The sequence below is a fragment of the Rhinatrema bivittatum genome, chromosome 3 (assembly GCF_901001135.1).
Source record: "Rhinatrema bivittatum chromosome 3, aRhiBiv1.1, whole genome shotgun sequence".
Taxonomy (NCBI): domain Eukaryota; kingdom Metazoa; phylum Chordata; class Amphibia; order Gymnophiona; family Rhinatrematidae; genus Rhinatrema; species Rhinatrema bivittatum.
The window spans coordinates 88,338,057-88,359,393 of NC_042617.1; the positions used below are offsets into that span (position 1 = coordinate 88,338,057).

General features: G+C 43.2%; 1 long non-coding RNA gene across 1 annotated transcript; it reads left to right on the top strand.

The window, feature by feature from the left end:
* The first annotated feature begins 3,613 nt into the window (after positions 1-3,613).
* On the top strand, positions 3,614-20,032 carry LOC115088550. Its single transcript, XR_003855802.1, has 3 exons — positions 3,614-3,876; positions 19,358-19,519; positions 19,612-20,032. It is a non-coding gene; the product is annotated as an uncharacterized LOC115088550 (long non-coding RNA).
* Positions 20,033-21,337: the final 1,305 nt, after the last annotated feature.

The following is a 21,337-nucleotide window of genomic DNA, read 5'->3' on the forward strand; positions in this document are numbered from 1 at the left end:
ACAAATAAAATATCCTTCTGAACAGCTATCTGAGTTTTGTGGACTTGAACTTTTCCCAGATCACTACTACTGATATATACCAGTGATTTCTGATTTCCATCTGCTCTGCTTTACCACTACATCTGTAACACTAGTGGCTTTTTTTTCCCCCCCACAATCATTTTTTGAGAGACGTCTGGGTACAGATAGAGATTGACAGGTCAAAAAAATTTTATTGCTGAATGTTTCTAAAACTAAGCTACTTTGGATTAGTAAGAATCCTCTTTGGGAAAATTGTCAATCAGTTTTTGAGGGACACTAGCTGCCTGTTCTTTCTGAGGTTATGAATTTAGGGGTAATCTTGGATTCTAAATTAACTATGATGCTCCCTATTCATCAGATGGTGAGAATTGCTTTATATAAATTGAAATCATTGAAGGTTCTGATACCAGGAGATATGTTTAGAAACAGTTTTACAATCTCTGCTGGCCCATTATTAGACCAGCTGGACTACTGCAATAGTCTTTGGGTTAATCTTTCAAATACGTTTTTGTTTATTTTGCAATTAGTACAGCATGCTGAGCTAGACTGTTGAGTAGCTGTGGCTGGGGGATCATATTACCCCTATCTTGCAGGTTTTTCATTGGCTGCCAGTAAAATATAGGTCTCAGTTGAAATTATTGGTACTGGTTCACAAACTTGTATTCTGACATGGAGTATGTTGTTGCTAAAAGTTGCACTGGTATGTGTTGGGTTCTTGGACCCTTAGACCGAGAGGGGGTTGACCCACACTGCAGGGAGGAGCTCTGCAGGTCTCCACTGTCGGCAGGAGGACCCAGACGAAGCAGAGGCCCAGCTGGAGCTTCGCCTTTACCAGCCCATGTTCCCCTCAGGTTGAGCCTTTGGGTGCCAGAGCTGGCAGGTCATAGGTGGAGGCCTCTGCTGATGGCAGAGAGATCCATCAAGGTAGCTGTGTCGGACTGGGTGTAGGTGAGGCATATCCAATGGCAGGCAGAAGTCAGTGGCAGGCAGTGATCAAGAGTATCCTGAAGTCAGACCAAGGTCAGTATCAGGTATCTATCCGAAGGGAATGGCGGGACAGATAGGCAGGGCAGGAAGGCTAGGAGAAGAACAAGTGGGCAGCAAGGGAGGTATGGAAGAACTGAATACAGTGACATTGGAACTGAAGAAAGAACTGAAGACAAGGAACTGTGGAACTGAGACAGGATGCTGGAGCCACATGCACCGCTGCTAGATCAGGGAGACCTATGGCCGAAGCAAGGATGTGAAGGTCTGGAGGGCATTTTATAGGCCTGGCTGCGTAAGGTCATCAAGCTGCGCCGCAGGGCTTCTCCCACCACAGGCTCTTTAAATTTGGCAGCATCGGCCACCCGCGCACCTAGGGGGAGGCACAGCAGCAGAGAATTGGTAGCATCCAGCTGTGAGGCAAGCCGCCAGCATGTTGCCGCGACAAGGAGTGGGACCTGGCACGGAGGAATGCTGCGTCCTGCCACAAGGGCATCTTGCCATGACCAGGGACCAGCCTGAGAGGCGAGGGCAGCGGTTCACGGGGTTAGCCCACGGACCGCCGAACGCAACGGTATGAATTATTATTATTAGGTACCCCATCAACACATACCAAACCGCTACAAATGGTTCAAAATACGGCAGCTAGAATTCTAACAAATACAAGGAGAAGAGAGCACATCACCCCGATCCTTAAAGATTTACACTGGCTGCCAATCCATTTCAGAATTCTTTATAAGTCAATCACCATAATCTATAAATCCATCCAACAAATCGCTCCTCTCATCCTACAAATCCCTTTCATAAAGCATACTTCCTCCAGACCCATAAGAGAGTACTACAAAGAGTCTCTGCAGGTACCACCTTCCAAAACTTCCCTCCATATAACTTATAGAGATAGGGCTTTCTCCACAGCAGGACCCACTCTTTGGAATTCCATACCAACGGAACTAAGACAAGAACCCTGCTTATTGACATTTAGAAAAAGACTCAAAACATGGCTTTTCAAACAAGCCTTCCCAGACTCAGACTAAAAACAATTCTCTCCGATATTCAAATTCCAAGCAACAATTCTCTTTTATAACCATCCTGATAATCTTCCCCTACACTTTATAAACATCCAGAATCTTCATTACTTATGTTTTCTTCCTCATTGTTAAAAACTGCATTTTTGAACTGAACAATTCATTGTAAATCATTCACTTCCATCTTTGGAAACTTTACCATTCTACAGGTTAATACAATATGTTAAAGTTCCTATCTTTTCTTCTTCTTACTCCTAGTTGTACGTATCCTTGTTTATTGTAACTGTATTTATAATATGTATATTACATATTTGGTTCTATGTTCCGGTTATTACCCCATTGTTTACTGTAAACCGGCTTGATGTGATGTTATCACGAATGCCGGTATAGAAAAAATCAAAATAAATAAATAAATAAAATGAATTACAGCATGCACTGTGGCCAGTGGGGACAAAAAGTTTATCCATCCCACCAACCTGTGACTATCAATTTCAGTCAACAAGAATTAGAGCTTTTGCATATGTCTCACCCACTTTGTGGAATACTCTCCTAGAGGATCTCATAGCTGAAAATAATTTAAAAGTATTTAGGAAGGAGGTTACAGCAAAAGATTTTATCAAAAAGCTTTTAACTGAATGTGTTGTACATGTATGTTATTGTTTTGTATTTTAGCAGTTATATTTGTTACATTTGTTTCCCGCACTGAACACTGTATAGGAAGAAGTGGGCTATAAGCTTTATAGATAAATAAATAAGCTGTAGATTAACATTTTTTGTTTCATGCCCTAAGTCTGAGATGACATAAAGGCAAGAGAATGCTCAGTGAGCTTTCCTGGTGATGCCAGGAGAGTCACTCTTCATGAAAAAAATGGATGAAGATTATGCATATTGTAATGAAGCTGATATTCTAAGCAGAGGCTAGCCTAAAAAAAACATATGAAAGAAATTTATTAGGTTTTCATAAGCTCCAAATTGTGGATGTTTATAACACAGAATGTGATGTTTTTAACTTGATGAACTCAGCAAATAACTTTTGACTATAAATGTTTCTAAACCCTGAGTTTGGGTACATTGATCTTTAGCATTCTCTGTATGACCCGCAGTCAAGTGGTCACATTAAGTATAGGCAAGTCATTGAAGTCCATCTTAGCCAGAAGACAGACATGTTCTACCATGCTGGAAGTGTGATTTGTACGCACAAGGGGTCTTGTTTGACTGTGGAGAAGGAAAGTACTTTCCATGTGACACCCTAATGATGGAAAAGATTCTCATGCCAACAGGGAGTCCTCTTCTATGGCTGAATTGACTGGAGTTAGAGGAAGATGCATGTGTCCCTCTGTGCTCCAGAAGTGAGTAGTGCGATGGCTCTGGTTTCACTGAGCATGTCCAAGAAAAAAATGTAATAATACACACCTCTGTGCATGTTAAATATCTACAAAAAATTAAATTCTTAAGCAACTGATTTGATGCACAATATTCCATCTTGATGCCAAGGTTTATGTTACTACTGCATATAAACTGGGAATAGGGCTGTTTTACACCTATTGGTTAAATATTCCTTATTTCATTCTTGCAGATATAATAAGCAGGGTGCAGCTGGTCTCCTATCACCCTTGCGAATGTTTGGGTTGTGGCTGGTGTGAACATATTTCTCTTCTGCATAAAAGCCTGATATTAATTGAGCACTTACTGATCACAACAAACAGTTGCAAGAAGCTGTAATCTGAAGCCTAAATTCCAGGAGATGAAAGACTGGAGGAGTAGTAAGAGGGAAAAAGAAATTAACCAAACAAGATACCAACAGAAATAGCTTACAGTGGATTGCTTCAATCAATCATTATTGTAGGTAAGAAATAGGAGCAAATTACAGGCACCTGGAAAGGCAGATAAAAGCCTAACTTAATGCAGTGGGTTCCATTTATCAAGGGTCTGGAATGCCACAAACCTTCTTCAGTGGGACTGGCGCTCTTGCATGCTTGTCTATTTCTTTGTCATATATCTTTATGTGCCAATACTATCTTTCTGGCCACAGAACAACTGAGGATACATCAGCATGGTATTTGGAAGTGTTTCCCCAGGCAAACATAAGTGTCCTAAGATTTATCCAAGGTCTGTGCTGGTGCTGCACAAATACACTTGCTAGTATGATGCTGCCAGTGACCAGACCGAGACTCTGATTTTGCAATAAATCATTGGTCACTAGTGACCAGCTGCTTTTCCTTTAAATGGCAGCAGTTTGCAAGTCAGGCCAGCTGCACCAGATTCCCTTAGATAAAAGTATTGTGTTCTCTGGAATTTTCCATCTAGGGAATTTCTTTCCCTGCATTGATCAATGTCACGCTTTTGGCTCCAAGGACTGACAAACTTTGTAAGTCATGTGATTCTCCTAAAGGTTATACAGTTCAGCATCAAGGCAATAACAATTAACAGAAAGTGGGTGGGGGAAGGGTTCTTGGTCATTAATGACTGACAGAAACTCATTATTGAAACAGCTAGTTGTTAACAAAGAGAAAATGATTTGACCAAAAATCAAGTTTGTTTTTGTTTTGTTTTTTTAATTATAGCATTTAGGATAAGGGGAGATGAGGGTGAGGAATTTAAATATTCAGAAACAATACTGTATGTTTTGCTTTCTCTATCAATCATTTTTAGCCATTAATGTCTTCTGGAGTAGCTAGTTAGTACATTATGTGCCATTTCCAGATTTCCTTTCTCACGTGAATAGTAATGGTTAATTACCTCTGGATTGAAACTGTATTTGAAGTTTAAAGATGCAGAATCTAGAGCTGAAACTCTGGAGCTGTCCAGAGTCTATCTCCGGCAGATATTCTTAAACAATATAGCACAATGAGCAAACATTTTAAACTTTATGGGCTGGTTGTAATGCATTAAATCAGCACAGCTGGCTCTCAAAAATGCCTACGTGCATTGCTAGCATTATCCAGTGGGAGGAGCAGTGGATAAAATGGAGAATGTCATAGCACCTCTGGAATGCTCCATGGTGAGTACTGTGTGCAATTCTGGTTGCTGCAACTAAAAAAAAATACAATTGCACTAGAGAAGGGCAACCAAAATGATAAAGGGGATGGAACGGCTTCCCTATGAGGAAAGGCTAAAGAGATTAAGGCTGTTCAGCTTAGATAAAAGATGGCTGAGGGAGGATATGATAGAGGTCTATAAAATCTTGAGATGACTAGAAAGGGCAAATGTGAATTGATTATTTGTTTCAGATAAAAATGGACTATGGGGCATTCCATGAAGTTAGCAAGTAGCACATTTAAAACAAATTGTAGAAAATTCTTTTTCACTCAATGCACAATTAAGCTCTGGAATTCATTGCTAGAGGATGTGGCTAAGGCAGTCAGCATAGTTGGGTTTAAAAAAGGTTTGGACAAGTTCCTGGAGAAGTCCATAAATTGCTATTAATCAAATTGACTTAGGAAATAGCCACTACTTATTACTGGCATTAGTAGCATGGGATTTATTTACTGTTTGGGCATTTGCCAGGTACTTATATCCTGGATTGGCCACTATTAGATGAACAAAAGAAAGGGAACCAGCTAGCATCCAATTTATTTTCTACTAAATAACTAACTGCAAGGACTGCATAAGTTATCCTGGATTAAACAATCTGTTAAAACACAAACTTTATTGAATTTATTTTATGAAGGAAATCCCAAAGAATAATTATTTCTATAAGAGACAAAGACCTCAGAACTGGCAAAAAGCAGGTCTGTTGACCAAAGATTTTGTAACCAGTAAGTTCAATCACAGGTCTATGATATGTCTCTCTTTTTTTCTTTTTTGTAAAGACACTTCTAACTCTTCTCAATAGAATAATTTTATGATTCCCAAAACATTGGTGTTGATTATATCCAAGTGCAACAAACTGTATCAAAGTTGCAAGGTTGCAAAATCTTCTAAAAGAGAATATATTAATTGTCTCAGCAATCTTGAAATCATATACTGCTGACTATTTTCAGCGGCTCTTTTTTCTTGCCACTGATTACCGCACTGTTATTTGCCAGACTGGAGACTCTAAAGCCTTATGTCTCTGCTCTTTCTTCTCATGACGTTTCTCCCCGGCAGAGAAGAACTAGGGGATCGGCAATAAAGAGCTCTTGGCAATAAAGCTTGCATTCGAGGAATGGCGGCCTTGGCTCGAAGGCGCTCAACATCAAATAACCGTATTCATGGACCACAAAAATCTAGAGTATCTCCGCCATGCGCAACGTCTTAACCACAGACAAGCTAGATGGTCCTTATTCTTTAATCGTTTCGACTTTGTGCTTAAATATTGCCCGGGAGACAAGAATACCAGAGCTGATGCCATGTCACGCTCCTTTCTCTCGGAGGATGTGCCTGAAGAACCTCAGCACATAATTGACCCAAAGAAAGTCATCTTGGCTACTACACATTCTGTGCCCGCTGGTAAGACCATCGTGCCTAAACACCTCAGGAAGAAAATGCTCTTTTGGGCACACGATTCCAAGCTGGCTGGCCATCCTGGTCAACGCCGTACTCTGCTCAAGATCCAGAAGTTTTATTGGTGGCCTACTATCAAGAAGGATACTCTATCCTTCGTGGCATCCTGTAACAACTATGCCAAACACAAACCTGCTTCTGGTCAACCATGGGGTTTGCTGCAGCCACAGCCGGTTCTGGAACAGCCTTGGTCATACATCGCTACTGATTTTGTAGTTGATTTACCCCTTTCTGGAGGAATGAATACCATCTGGGTAACAGTTGATCGCTTCAGCAAGATGGCCCATTTCGTGGTGCTGCCTGGCTTACCTTCAGCTTTGGAGCTTGCAAAGCTCTTCATATCGCACATTTTTCACCTTCACATCTTACCAAGACACATTGTCTCAGACCGAGGATCTCAATTCACGGCAAAATTCTGGAGGGCCTTGTGCAAGCTATTCGACATCTCTCTAGAACTCACTTCAGCCTATCATCCGCAATCAAATGGCCAAACAGAACGGATGAATAGAACCTTAAAGCAGTTCATTCGAGCCTACATGAGTTGCCGTCAGAATAGCTGGGCTGAACTGTTACCTTGGGCTGAATTCACCATCAACTCTCATCCAGCAACAGCAACTGGATCAACACCTTTTGAAGTGGTATAAGGATGCTCTCCAACACCTCCACTTCCACTGAAGCTCTCAGTGATGTCCCCAGCAGCTCAATCTACTGCTGATGAAATCCATAACCTGTGGACTCAGATGAAAGACATGCTAGTTAAAGCGAGTGACCGAGCTAAGAAGTTTTATGACGCTCACCATTCTCAAGCACCTGTCTTTAAACCCGGAGACAAAGTCTGGTTATCTACCAAACATCTCAGACTGAAGTTACCTTCCACGCGGTTCACTCCTCGCTACGTTGGACCATTTCCAATCCTCCGACGTCTTGGCAACATCACATACGGCCTGAAGTTACCACCCAGACTAAACATCCACAACGCTTTTCACGTTTCACTTTTGAAACCTCTCATACTCAGTGAATTCTCTTCCAAGACTCAGGAACCACATGCCATCAACGCAGAAGATGACCTAGAATTCAAGGTCGAAGAGATTCTTGATGTCCGAAGTTGAGGCAAAACACTTGAATACCTCCTTTCTTGGGAGGGTTTCGGCCCCGAAGAAAACTCTTGGGAGCCTCAGGCTAACATCCTTGATAAAGAGATGCTCCGTCAATTTCATCTCGTGCATCCTTCAAAACCTAAACCTGGTACCCGCGGAGGAGACCGCCCTTTGAAGGGGGGTACTGTTACAACTGTCGCTGCCCGTCTCCACTCCGCCCTCCTTACCTCTCTGGCGACTCCTCCTGCGGTTGACGGACGTTTGGCTGCCGCGGCGTCTGCCTGCCGTCCTCTCCGGCGTCCCCAGTCCGGCTTGTGCGCTGCCTCCCGCCATGCTGTCCAGTTGCTTTAGGGCACTAGCGCTGCGCGGCCCTGCTTCATATACTTTCTTTGGTGCGAACCTCAGGGGCGTCCCCCTGTGATGATGTCACGCATCCCGGATATAAAAAGCCTATGCTACTGCTAGTTAGTCGAGTTAGCAAGGTATAGGTATTCGTACTGGAACTCCGTACGGATGGGATTCACTCTCCGTACCTAGCTACTCTGCTTCTCCATTATTGGACTTACTCTATTTGGGCTACCCGCTCCTCTGGGGCCTCTCTCTTCTCTTTCAGGTCGCTGTCTGGAACCGGTACTCGTTCCTCGAGGACCCATGTTCCAGGACTCGCTGCCTGAACTTCACTTCTGCATGGAAGATACCGCTGCCTTCACCATCAGTGAGTTACCATCTACTTCTCTCAGAGCTATTCCCTGGAACCAGGTACTCGCTCCTCGAGGGCCTGCCTCTACTCCAGCTCCGGTGTTTCCTACCGAGAGAAACCGTTGTCACAGCCATTGTGGGATCGCTGTTCCAGAGCCCTGAGGGACTACAAGCCCAGCCGGGCTTCATCTCTGCTCACTACTGCCACCTCCGGTGGCTCCTCAATACTGTTAATAAAAGATCTATCTGTATTGTGTGTCCTAAGCTGAGCCTGACCTGTGGCCCTCACGGGACTTCCCCCTGTGGGCATGGTCAGCAGCCACAGTGTCCAAGGGTCTACCCAAAACCTTACAAACAATAACAGTATGAGCACATATGTGTGTGTGAGAACCTATGTGTGTGTCTGTATGAATGCCTATGTGTTTGTTTCTGTGTGAGAACCTATGTGTGTATGTGTATGTGTCTCTGTGAGCTCATATGTGTGTGTGTGAGAGCCTATGGGCCGGACTTTCAAAGGATTTACACGCGTGGGGGGGGGGTATGCGCGCTGGGCCTATTTTATAAAGGCCCGGTGACGCGCGTAAAGCCCTGGGACGCGTCTAAGTCCTGGGGCTTCACTAAAGGGGCAGGGAGGGGGCAGGGGCGGGGCCAGAGGCATCCGACACAGCGGCCATTGCTGCTGTGTTGGAGGATCGCATGCCGGCAGGCTGCCGGCGCGTGCAACCTGCACCTGCCTCCAGGCAGGTGCAAAAGGTTTGACAAAGGTCGGGGGGGGGGGGGGGGGGTTGGAGTAGGGCTCGGGGGGGGGGGGGGGGGAAATTAGGGGAAGAGGTGGGAAGGTTAGGTTAGGGGGAAAGGAACGGGGGAAGGCAGCGCGGCTCGGCACACACAAGATGCACAATTGTGTACCCCCTTGCGCACGCCGACCCCTGATTTTATAACTTGAGTGCATCTGCGCACACAAGTTATAAAATCGGGCATACATGTGTGCGCATCGGGTATAGCGCGCACATGTATACCCGCGCGCACCTTTTAAAATCTACCCCTATGTATGTGTGTGTCTGTCTGTATGAGAACCTATGTGTGTGTGTGTGTGTGTGTGTGTGTGTGTGTGTCTGTATGAGAGCCTATGTGCCTGTGAATATGTCTGTGAGAGCCTGTGTGTTTGTGTATGTCTGTGTGCCTGTGAGAGCCTATGTGTCACATATAAGCTCTTACAGGTTCACACACACACACACAACACACACATACATAATGTATCTATGAGGAAGAAGGAGCCTGTATATGTGAGAGAAAGATTGTGTAAGAGAATAAATGTGTTATTGTGCGTGTGGCTGAGAGGCCCTACCTCCCCCAATCCATGATGATCTCAGAGTGACTGGAAATCAAAAGATCCCAGTATGGACAGCAGGAGATTTTTAAATTCTTATTAGTTTTAATTATTGGGTGTAATTTGATGTTTCTGCTCTTTTGAAATATTAAAGTTTTGGGGGGGAAATAGAAGATTTTTTAATTATTGGATTTTTTGGGTCATCAGATGTTTTGAAATATTTTATTGGTGTTTGGGAGATTTGGGATATTCTTATTCATTAAAAGGTAGATTTTTAAAACGGCATGCAGGTGTCTGCGCGCGGTACCTGACGCACGCACACGGACGCGCCGATTTTATAACATTGTGTGCCTACGTGCGTATGTTATAAAACCGGCTACCTGCGCGCACACGTGCGACTGATTTTATATTGGTGGGCACAAGTGCCGACTCACGCACTCAAAGGGGAGGGGGGCGCATCATTTTAAAAAATACTTAGGGCAACAAACTGGGCCTTTCCCCAGTTCCATCCCATTCCGCTCCAATAAAGGAGTGGACTGGGAGGGAACTTCCTACACCCCCCACCTACCTACCCTTCCTGCCTTTTCACCTCTCCTCCCCGACCTCTGAATCCCCTCTACTAAGTTGTTTTTTTTTTCTATACTTACCTGCTCTTCGAGCAGTAGTAAGTAGCTCGCGCCAGCTGGCTGCTGGTGTGCGCGTCCCCGGGACAGTGCTTAATGTTGCTGTCCCGGCTGACCCCTGCCCTGCCCATACCCCACCCCTGGCCTGCCCCTTTTTAAAAAAAACTTTGTTGTGCACGTACCAGGAGATACGATTTAGGCTGTATTGAGAGAATGCCAGCTACTTCTTATCTTCACGTTATCAATGGAGTGAAATATAGAAGTCCTTTTGATTAATTTTTAAAGAAAAAGAAAAATACACAAAAATAGTTTTCATATAAAAATAATTAAAGAGTTCTTCAAGTGATGGTGAATGATTAGAAGTCCGGTTGGATTCGGGTTTGAATCACAATGTCTGGCTTGATGACACCGTCACTATAGGCAATATTTTGAATTAAAGATCAGTTTCCCCCTTTGTTTACGGTAATTGAAATCTCCCATTATTATTACACTTCCAAATTACATAGAAACATAGAAACATAGAAATGACGGCAGAAGAAGACCAAACGGCCCATCCAGTCTGCCCAGCAAGCTTCACACATTTTTTCTCTCATACTTATCTGTTTCTTTTAGCTCTTGGTTCTATTTCCCTTCCTCCCCCCCCCCACCATTAATGTAGAGAGCAGTGATGGAGCTGCATCCAAGTGAAATATCTAGCTTGATTAGTTAGGGGTAATAGGGGTAGTAACCGCCGCAATAAGCAAGCTACACCCATGCTTATTTGTTTTAACCCAGACTATGTTATACAGCCCTTATTGGTTGTTTTTCTTCTCCCCTGCCGTTGAAGCAGAGAGCTATGCTGGATATGCATCGAAAGTGAAGTATCAGGCACATTTGGTTTGGGGTAGTAACCGCCGTAACAAGCCAGCTACTCCCCGCTTTGTGAGTGTGAATCCTTTTTTCTTCTCCCCTGCCGTTGAAGCTATGCTGGATATGCGTGAAGTATCAGTTTTTCTTTTCCCCTGCCTTTGAAGCAGAGAGCTATGCTGGATATGCGTGAAGTATCAGTTTTTCTTCTCTCCTGCCTTTGAAGCAGAGAGCTATGCTGGATATGCGTGAAGTATCAGTTTTTCTTCTCTCCTGCCGTTGGAGCAGAGAGCTATGCTGGATGTGCATCGAAAGTGAAGTATCAGGCACAATTGGTTTGGGGTAGTAACCGCCGTAACAAGCCAGCTACTCCCGGCTTTGTGAGTGCAAATCCTTTTTTCCACATTTCCTCTTGCTGTTGAAGCTTAGATTGATGTTGGAGTCACAGTAACCATGTGTATGTTTATTGAATAAGGGTATTGTGTCCAGGCAGTAGCCATCATTCTGGCGAGTTACCCACTCTTCATTGGCGGCCTCTTGACTTTATGGATCCACAGTGTTTATCCCACGCCCCTTTGAAGTCCTTCACAGTTCTGGTCTTCACCACTTCCTCCGGAAGGGCATTCCAGGCATCCACCACCCTCTCCATGAAGAAATACTTCCTGACATTGGTTCTGAATCTTCCTCCCTGGAGCTTCAAATCGTGACCCCTGGTTCTGCTGATTTTTTTCTTATGGTAAAGGTTTGTCGTTGCCTTTGGATCATTAAAACCTTTCAAGTATCTGAAAGTCTGTATCATATCTCCTCTGCTCCTCCTTTCCTCCAGGGTGTACATATTTAGATTCTTCAATCTCTCCTCGTACGTCATCCGATGAAGATCCTCCACCTTCCTGGTCGCCCTTCTCTGTACTGCTTCCATCTTGTCTTTGTCTTTTTGTAGATACGGTCTCCAGAACTGAACACAGTACTCCAGGTGAGGCCTCACCAAGGACCTGTACAAGGGAATAATCACTTCCCTTTTCTTACTCGATATTCCTCTCTCTATGCAGCCCAGCATTCTTCTGGCTTTTGCTATCGCCTTGTCGCATTGTTTCGCAGACTTCATATCATTAGACACTATCACCCCAAGGTCCCTCTCCTGCTCCGTGCACATCAGCCTTTCCCCCCCCATCGAATACAGTTCATTCGGATTTCCACTCCCCATATGCATGACTTTGCACTTCTTGGCATTGAATCTCAGCTGCCATATCTTCGACCACTCTTCCAGTTTCCTTAGATCCCATCTCATCTCTCCACTCCTTCCGGCGTGTCCACTCTGTTGCAGATCTTAGTGTCATCCGCAAAAAGACAAATTGGTTAGCTTCCCTGATTTTTCTTAGCATTTCATCATCTGTCTGACCATTTTGTCCAGGTGGACATCAAGTTTCTTCCCATAGACTAGGAATGGACGAAAAACCATAGTGAATCAAGGCTTAAATTGTCTCTCGCTAATTGGATCTACCAGAAATTCTTCATATATCATAGATAGATATATAGATAGATGTAGATATAGATATCTATCTATCATGTATCTCATATATAGCTTGTGGGTTTATATATTGTACTAATTATATATTATGTGTATCCAAGTCTTAAGCAGTAGACAAAAAGGAAATGGAATAGGAGAGGGTGAGATGGGTGGTGCCAGGCCAGTTGTGACCTGAACAAAGGGCCGGAACCATGGCCTGGTATGTACTCTCTTTCTCTTTCACCTCCCCCAAGCACATTTATTACACTCCTAATATGCTCAATGAACACGGGTAAGTGAAAGACAGCTGAGGGTTGGGGATGCAGGATCACTGGGGTAAGGAGAAGGTGGATAGATTGAATGGGGCTCCTTCTCTCTAACCCCTCCTTCTTTCTGCCCTGGTGATCCTGATCACCAGTCCCCTCATAAATTTGCCAGTGGTCCTAAAGCCTTTAATCTCCATCTCTGATGACCTTTGATCCCTTCCTCTCCCTGTAAATCACCCTTTCCAGCCTCCTCGGCTGATAAAGTACTGGCTTCCTCTTCAAGCTTGAATCAACTGGCTCACCTCTACTTTGGGAGGCAGGAGCAGACTGGTGTAAACTGTCCACTGTCCTAGTACAAGGGTGTGGGAGTTGGAATTCAAAAGCATAGCCTGCTCGTTGCCTCCTTGTAGATGGAAGGAAGGCAGCAATGCCACATGTTCTCATTCACACTTCTCTGTCAATCCTCCACCACACCCAATCCTTTCTCCACTCCCCTCCAATCACTTCAGTCACAGACTGCCCCCAACTCTGATCATCTCATGCAGATCTCAGTCCCTCTGATCCCCCTCACTTACACCCTGCAGCATCTTTGATTTCCTGACTCACTCTTTCCCACATAACCCACAGCCTCTCTGATCTCTTCACTCACTGTTTTGCCCTCCCATATCTCATTACCCACTCTCCTTCCCTTTCACTGTCACCAGTGTGGTCACCAGCAGCAGAGGCAGCAGGGCCTGGAATGATGGCGTGATAAGCAAGAAGCCAAAACACCCAGGAGTGGCAAAGCAGTGGGGCTGACAGGCATTGACCCCCACATCTTTTGTTTTTTATTTTTTACCTTAGCTGTTGTCCCTCACAAATTTCTAAATTTTGCTGGGAAATTGCATAAAAACCAAAGCCATGTACCTGCCCTTGTCTCAGGATAAGCAGCTTCAACACTCCCTGTTTTTCTTTTATTCCTCCAGGGGCTGGAGGGTCCATAAATGTTCCATACAACTACTGCCTCTGTTCTGTTTCCTCAGGGGAGGCAGAATTGATATACACTGCTAGCTCTGCTCCAGTTTCTCAGATCCCAGAAAAAAAGATGTCAGAACGCCTTTCTGCCAGAAATTAAGCCCTCGATAATGGACTCAAAAAGGAGTTGAATTAGCACAAGTCTGAAAATTGTGAGCAGTAGTGTCATTCATCAAGGCCAGAGTTGCAGCTTTGTCAATTGGTACGCCGGCTCACAAGTTTCAAATTGTGCTAATTCAAACCCGTTTTCTGTCTGTTCATTGCTCTACAGTGTCTGCTTCAGCATTAGTCCTTCCCCTTATGTTCCCTGCAATATGAGAGGTGTGGTGGGGGGAGGGGGAACAAGAAGGGAGGGGCTGGATTAGGGAGCAGAGTGGATGTTCTCTGTGAGCTCCAGGCTCACTTCCTCTCGCTCTTTTCCCTGTAGGCTGCTTGGGGGTGGGGGGGGGGAGAAGCACACCCTTGCTACTCTGCCTTTTAAACCTGAAAAGAAGGGCAGGAATTGTATTCCTGGCCGTTCCCCCACAAATTAAGTCCTATGTGTATCATGTGTCATAGTACAAGGTCACTCCTTTTTCAAGCTCCTCACTGGATAAGCAAGTACCATCGCTGTTAGACCCATGAGTGCATGGAAATAAAGGTCATTTTAAAAATACCTTTTTATTGAACTAACTTAATACATTTATTGACTAGATTTTGGGAACTAATCAACAAATGTGTTAAGTCAGTCAATAAAAAAAAAGTATCATCTACTACTTTATTTGTTGATTGCCCTTTATTTTCACAGAACATGTTTAATAAAAATGCCTTCGCCTTCCTTGCCAGTTTTTTCTACTTTTCCTGAGTCCAAACTGCTTGAAATTCAGTTTTCTTCTTTGCACAATCACTGGCTCAGCATGGAAAACAAAGTTCTAATAGCATTGCTTGCCCAACTCATGGGCTCCCTCCTATCAAAGCAAAATAAGATAAATGGCTGTAAGCAAGAATGGCGAGATGGCACACAACAGAAGGACTCAGGGAAGGCAAAGTGACTGAACTAACAAGTTTCTTTTGTAAAAGAGTGGGATGCAATAAAACTTTCTCTTCAGGGATGTCTAACACTGCTTCTTAGCAACACATATTGGCGGCAGAATTGTAAAAACTGAGCAAAGCTGAACTGATTCTGTGAAAGGAATGTACTGGAGAATATCAAAACTCATGCTGCAGAAACAGAATACCCCAACGACTGAAGAGAGTTGATGGATCATCCCAACTTCAGACAGGAAGAATAGCAAAGGGGACAAACAGCCTACAAGCAACAAAATGGGATAGAAAGCACACACCATAAGAAGTAATATTTTCTGTTGGAAGGTCTTCATATATGTTTATTATATTTATTTATACTGCCGGTTTCTATTGTTATGGAACTTCTATCAATATTTATGTTATTAAACTGTACTTGAGGATGCAGCTGAACCAGTTAAGTGGTGTTACATTTCTGAAAGCAAGGCAGTAACTGATTGGTTAGATAAATGAGACTAGTTTGGTTTTAGTCCGCCAGTTTTCTCCTGCTCCTTTGGATTACAGCATCATGAGCCTTCATTTGAAACTACCCAGGGTTTTTGCATTTTTAACCTTACCCACCTCATCCAGACATTGCAATAAGAGACCTCAGCCAAGAGTCACAGAGAATGGCCCCTTCCAGGACCTGGTGTGTATATACAAAGTCTGGGATCAGGGCTGGTGCAAGAGTATTTGGTGCCCTAGGCAAACCTTTGGTCATGCACCCCCACCTCCAGTTTACCTATTGGTAGCAGCTCTAGCACAACGCGCCCTCCTATATGTGGCAGTGGCTTTAGCCCAGCATTCCTTTTTTTGTTTTGTTTTTTGGCATTGGCTCTAGCATAGCACCCCTTTGGGTCTTGTGCTGGCAGGATCCCCCCCCCCCCCCCCCCCCCCAAATTATGGTGCTCTAGGCAACTGCTTAGTTTGCCTGATGGAAGTACTGGCCCTATTTGGGATCTGTGTATTAACAGGTGTTATAATGTGCATCTCCTGATTCTTATGCATCAAACTGCTTTTTAACATGCAATGAACTAAACACCTCTTAATGCAGCAATGTTCTGCACCTCTTAATGAGGTGCAGAACATTGCTGCATTAAAATGGCTTCATTACCTCCTGCAGCCTGTATTAACTGGGCCAGGGAAGTAGGCTAGGTTAAGTATGGACTATGGGCGACCCAACATGGGGTGAAAAAGCATCCCATGCAGGGCTTCTGTGCCACACACCCTTCGCAAAGTGTTTGATCCCACACAAAGAAACAAATCTACCCATCCAGTACATCTACAACCCTCCCTCTCACTACCTCCAGCATTAGGGAAGTGGCAGAAGGAGGAGAGGCCTTTTCTTTAAACTGTATGTGCATGTGATGTGAGGTTCAAAGTGGCAAAGCTATCATTCTGGAGAGGATTGGCAAAATGGCAGAACAAGATAGGCTGCTATCCTCCCCGTGACACTTCCCTGCTCCTGAAAGATGGGTAAATATATAAGTGTGTTGGAGAAGGTGTTAAGGGATGAACTGTTGCCTCCTAGTGACAGAAAAATAAAACTGTTCCCTTAGAAGAGGGATCCCCCAAACATTTGAAGGAAAGGTCCACACAGAGCATTTCAAATCACAAAGAAGAACTGGGGGTGGGGGATGGGATGGTAGAAACATGTCTGGCCCTTTCAATTATTTGAAATGCTAGGAAAGGAAAGAATCAGGGTTCCCAGGGGTAAGATAGATTGTAAGAGTGTCAATAATAATATTTCTATATTTCTCAGAAGTTGGCAATCCTGCTCCCTGCTCCTCTCTTCAGGTGTGGGTGTGAAGGAGGGCAGGGTCTGCATGTGGCACACTTCCTCCCTCTGATTCATTCTGCTCCTTTTCCTCTAACCCTCTCCCCTCCCTTCTGCCATCCCCTCCCCTCTCACTCCACCCCTCCTTTCTCTTCCCTTTGACTCTCCTTCCTACTCTCACTCCTCTTTTCCGCTCCACTTTCATTTCCTTCACTCACCCTTCCCCTCTAATCTCCTCCTTACTCTCTTTCATAACTCCCCTCCCTAGCCTTCTCTCTGCTTTCATCTTCATCACTTTGCTTCCTTCCCTCTCTTACCATCACCCCCATCCTCCTTCTTACTCCATCTTGGATTCTGCTTGTCTTCTGCTGGGAGGATCTGGACTCTTCACCAGCAGTTCTGTGGAGGGGCACAGGTACAGATGGCTCCTCTTCTGCTGGTGAGGCCTGGCCTCCTTGTCAACAGCTCTGTGCAGGGTTGTGGACTCAAACTTCTCTTTCACTGGTGGGCCCTGGTCTCCCCATCAGCACCTTTCTGCAAGGGTGTCTGAATGACTCCTCTTCCACTGGTGGGGCCTGGCTTCCCTGCCAGTGGCTCTGTGAAGAAGTGGTCTGGATGGATCCTTTTCTGCTGATGGGGTCTGGGGAACCCCATCAGTCTGTGTCATTGCTGCCGCTGTGCATATGAAAAAAATCCTCTCTCTGCAGGCCATATTTGGCTATGACAAGGAAAAAGTAAAGTGGACCAAAAAAATGAGTTCCATGGGCTAGATCAGGTTTGAAGGCTGTAATTTGGAGACCCCTGCCTTAGAAAAGTGATGTTACTGGGCATGCTCAAAATAGTTCTGTCTCTACTGAATGGGGGATGCTCTAGGATGTGTCTTTCAAAATAGCTACAATACAAAAGCTATATATAGAAACATAGAATGACGGCAGAAAAGGACCAAATGTTCCATCCAGTCTATCCAGTAAGCTTATGGTAATATCTGCTGTGCCTTGTAGGTTACCCTATGCTTATCAATTTCCCACACCGTAAAAGTCAAGGCCCTTGTTGGTTGCTGATTGAATCCAATTCTCCATTATGCCTTGCCGTTGAAGCAGAAAGCAATGTTTGAATTGCATCAACAGTATCAAGGCTTATTGGTTAAGGGTAGTAACCACCGCATCAGCAAGTTACCCCAATATTTGTTTCCCCAGATCGTAAAAGCCGGCCCAAGGATCCACCCACAACTACCTCAAACACCAGCACTATTTACCAAATCACATAGAAAGTGTGTCATAAAACTCATTCACTCATTCACACATTCACTCAATTAAAATCACAATTAGAGCAACGTGAAATTGCCAACCAGATTTTACAAAAATGCAACTTGTACAAAATACAAATTCTTTAAAAAATACAACGAAACACATGTATTTTTACATCCTGTGGTTACACAGCACCACTTACAACTCTATAAATGATTTAACCCAATGGAACAATTATCTGACTATTCACTAGTCTTCCCTATTCTTGGTACATATAACCATAGTTTCCTTACTGTTATATACTCTGATATAATCAATACATGTGTGCATCTATGTTTAAAGATATATAAAAGATTGAATTTATCTTCATCTAGTGCTTTTCACTGTAGGCTTCTTCCTTCATCAAAATTAGAGACAGTGCTTCATCTTTCACCACAGTACAACCCCTACAAGAGGTCCTTGTTTCTCTGTTACCAGCTTCATCAGGGGGATATTGACCATCTGGGAAAACAAACCATAGAGCCACACCTTAAGAACTTATAATACCGGGTGTATAAAGACACACTATCCAAACAATTTGAAAAAACGCTTACCAAACCCGTGTTCAACAATTCACTTTCAATGGACCCTCCACGTTGTCTCAGAGTCCATAACATTCTTTATTTACTTGATTTATATCACCATCACAAACTGAAGCACGCCCAAAAACACGCCACGACATACCATCAAGTATGGACATGAAAGCGTCCAAATACCTCGTGGGGGTACGTAACAAAAACATGCTGCTGTGCGGAAACGTAAAACCAACTCCACGCCATCTCAAATAGCTCAGGGAGCCATCAGCTTTATCTCAATATGTCAAAGCTCCATTTCAAATACAAACAGCCATACTGCTATATCAACACTAGTCATACAGAACTAAAACTCACACTCATCCCATTCTTCACAAACCCATTCAAGCTGTATTTGTTTCCTATATGCTGGCGCCTCACCTCTACAAAGCTATAACTCACTATATGCAAATAATCTAATCCATACTACTCTTTCATTTTCAATCTCCTACTAATGCTAAAATAATGACCTGCTGCACTCAGTATCATAATCAGCCAAAAAAAGACCCGGACGCCGCTTGTGAGCATTGGGCGGCAGCAGTATTAGAACTTGCTTAAAAGAGTAATGGAAAGCAAACTTACTGACAATCTTGTGCAGAAGTGCGGTCCTCTTGGTCCAGGTTTCAAGTTTGGAAGTGCTGTAGAATAAAAACTGTTGCTGCATTGACTGCTGGTGCAGTAGCCAGATATGCCTTTTTTGGGTTCTGTAGGAGTATTGATTGTACTATGGTGATAGCAGGGCACATAATTTTGAAGTTAGTGAAGCTATACATTTTTATTATAGGTTCTGCTGGGAATGTGTATGAGAAGCAGCCAAGTTAAGTACGTTTTGAGACTCAGTTTGTGACGGTGATATAAATCAAGTAAATAATGAATGTTATGGAGCGGGTAAACTCCGGGACAACGTGGAGGGTCCATTGAAAGTGAATTGTTGAACATGGGTTTGGTAAGCGTTTTTTCAAATTGTTTGGATAGTGTGTTTTTATACACCCGGTATTATAAGTTCTTAAGGTGTGGCTCTATGGTTTGTTTTCCCAGATGGTCAATATCCCCCTGATGAAGCTGATAACAGAGAAACAAGGGCCTCTTGTAGGGGTTGTACCGTGGTGAAAGATGAAGCACTGTCTCTAATTTTGATGAAGGAAGAAGCCTACAGTGAAAAGCACCAGATGAAGATAAATTCAATCTTTTATATATCTTTAAACATAGATGCACACATGCATTGATTATATCCGAGTATATAACAGTAAGGAAACTATGGTTATATGTACCAAGATCAGGATGTACCAAGAACAGGATGTAAAAATACATGTGTTTTGTTGTATTTTTGAAAGAATTTGTATTTTGTACAAGTTGCATTTTTGTAAAATCTGGTTGGCAACTTCACGTTGCTCTAATTGTGATTTTAATTGAGTGAATGTGTGAATGAGTGAGTTTTATGACACACTTTCTATGTGATTTGGTAAATAGTATTGATAATAAAGATTTGTTCTCTCTTATGATTCATGTATAGATTAAGACTACTGTAACACGTATTGGATGTGGGCTTGACCCTCAGAAAGCTATGAGTAAATTACAATTAAAATATAATAAGCCTCTCATACCAAAACAGCACTAACTGCCAGCACTTAAAAAGTAAGGCCCTAAAACATGAAAACACCTCCTATTAGGAAAACAGAACAAACCAAACTGCTATAAATCTCTAAATGCAGAACACAGACAGACCCTCACCAAATATATAGAAAAGAAACCATAAAGTATAAATAGAAACATGCAGGCAAAAATTGAACTGGAAACCACAAGTCAGACTCTGTATACAGTGCAACAACGGAAAACATACATAAACATAGAAACATAGAAATCATAGCAGAAAAGTACCAAATGGTTCATCCAGTCTGCCCAGCAAGCTTCTTAAGGTAGTAACTGCCACTTTATGCAAGTTACTCCCATGTTTCTCTTAAGGATAGTAATTGCCGCTCCGTGCAGTTATCCCCAAGCCTTATGGTAACCCATAAAAATTGCAGCTAGTAACATTTTTTACTGGGTGATGATCTTTCTTGAAAATTTCAGACAGTGCTGTCTGATGTGCTTTGCTTATGGACTTGGCCATAGAAACAATCCTGTGCTTTTTTTCCTTGGCTGAGTATCAGTGCCCCAGACAGTAGAAGTCGGGGCTCTCTTGGTTGTTGTCTGAAACCAATTCCCCTTTTCCCCCTGCCATCGAAGTGGGGAGCAATGCTGCAGTTGCATTAAAAGCAACACTTATTGGTTAAAGTTAATAATCTCCATGACTTCAGCTAAGGGTAGTAACTGCCACATCAGCAAAAATGGCTAAGAGCTGAATACAGTAATTTAAGTAACCAAATACAAACATCATTTTATAACAAAAATACAAAACCCTTCTAAAATAAAGTATTAAAAGTACATTAAAAATAAAGAATTTAAAGGGAAAAAAATATGGAAACTCATCTACCAACAATCCAATTTGCAGTACTCAGATAAGGTTGACAATTACATAAAACTAATTCCCCTCATTCAGACGTATCCTAATGCACTTCACATGCTGAGAGGTACATTAAGACATTAATTCACTGCACTGTAAGCAAAAAACTGCAACCCTGAGGCCCAAGCCAAACACTGGACTGAATCTCAACCTGAAAGCATGAGAGATTTAAACAAGCTTTACAAATACTAACTTTTGTTGATGCTATTTCATATACAAAATATGGGCTTCCAATGCATGAAATCATTGGAACAGAAAAGT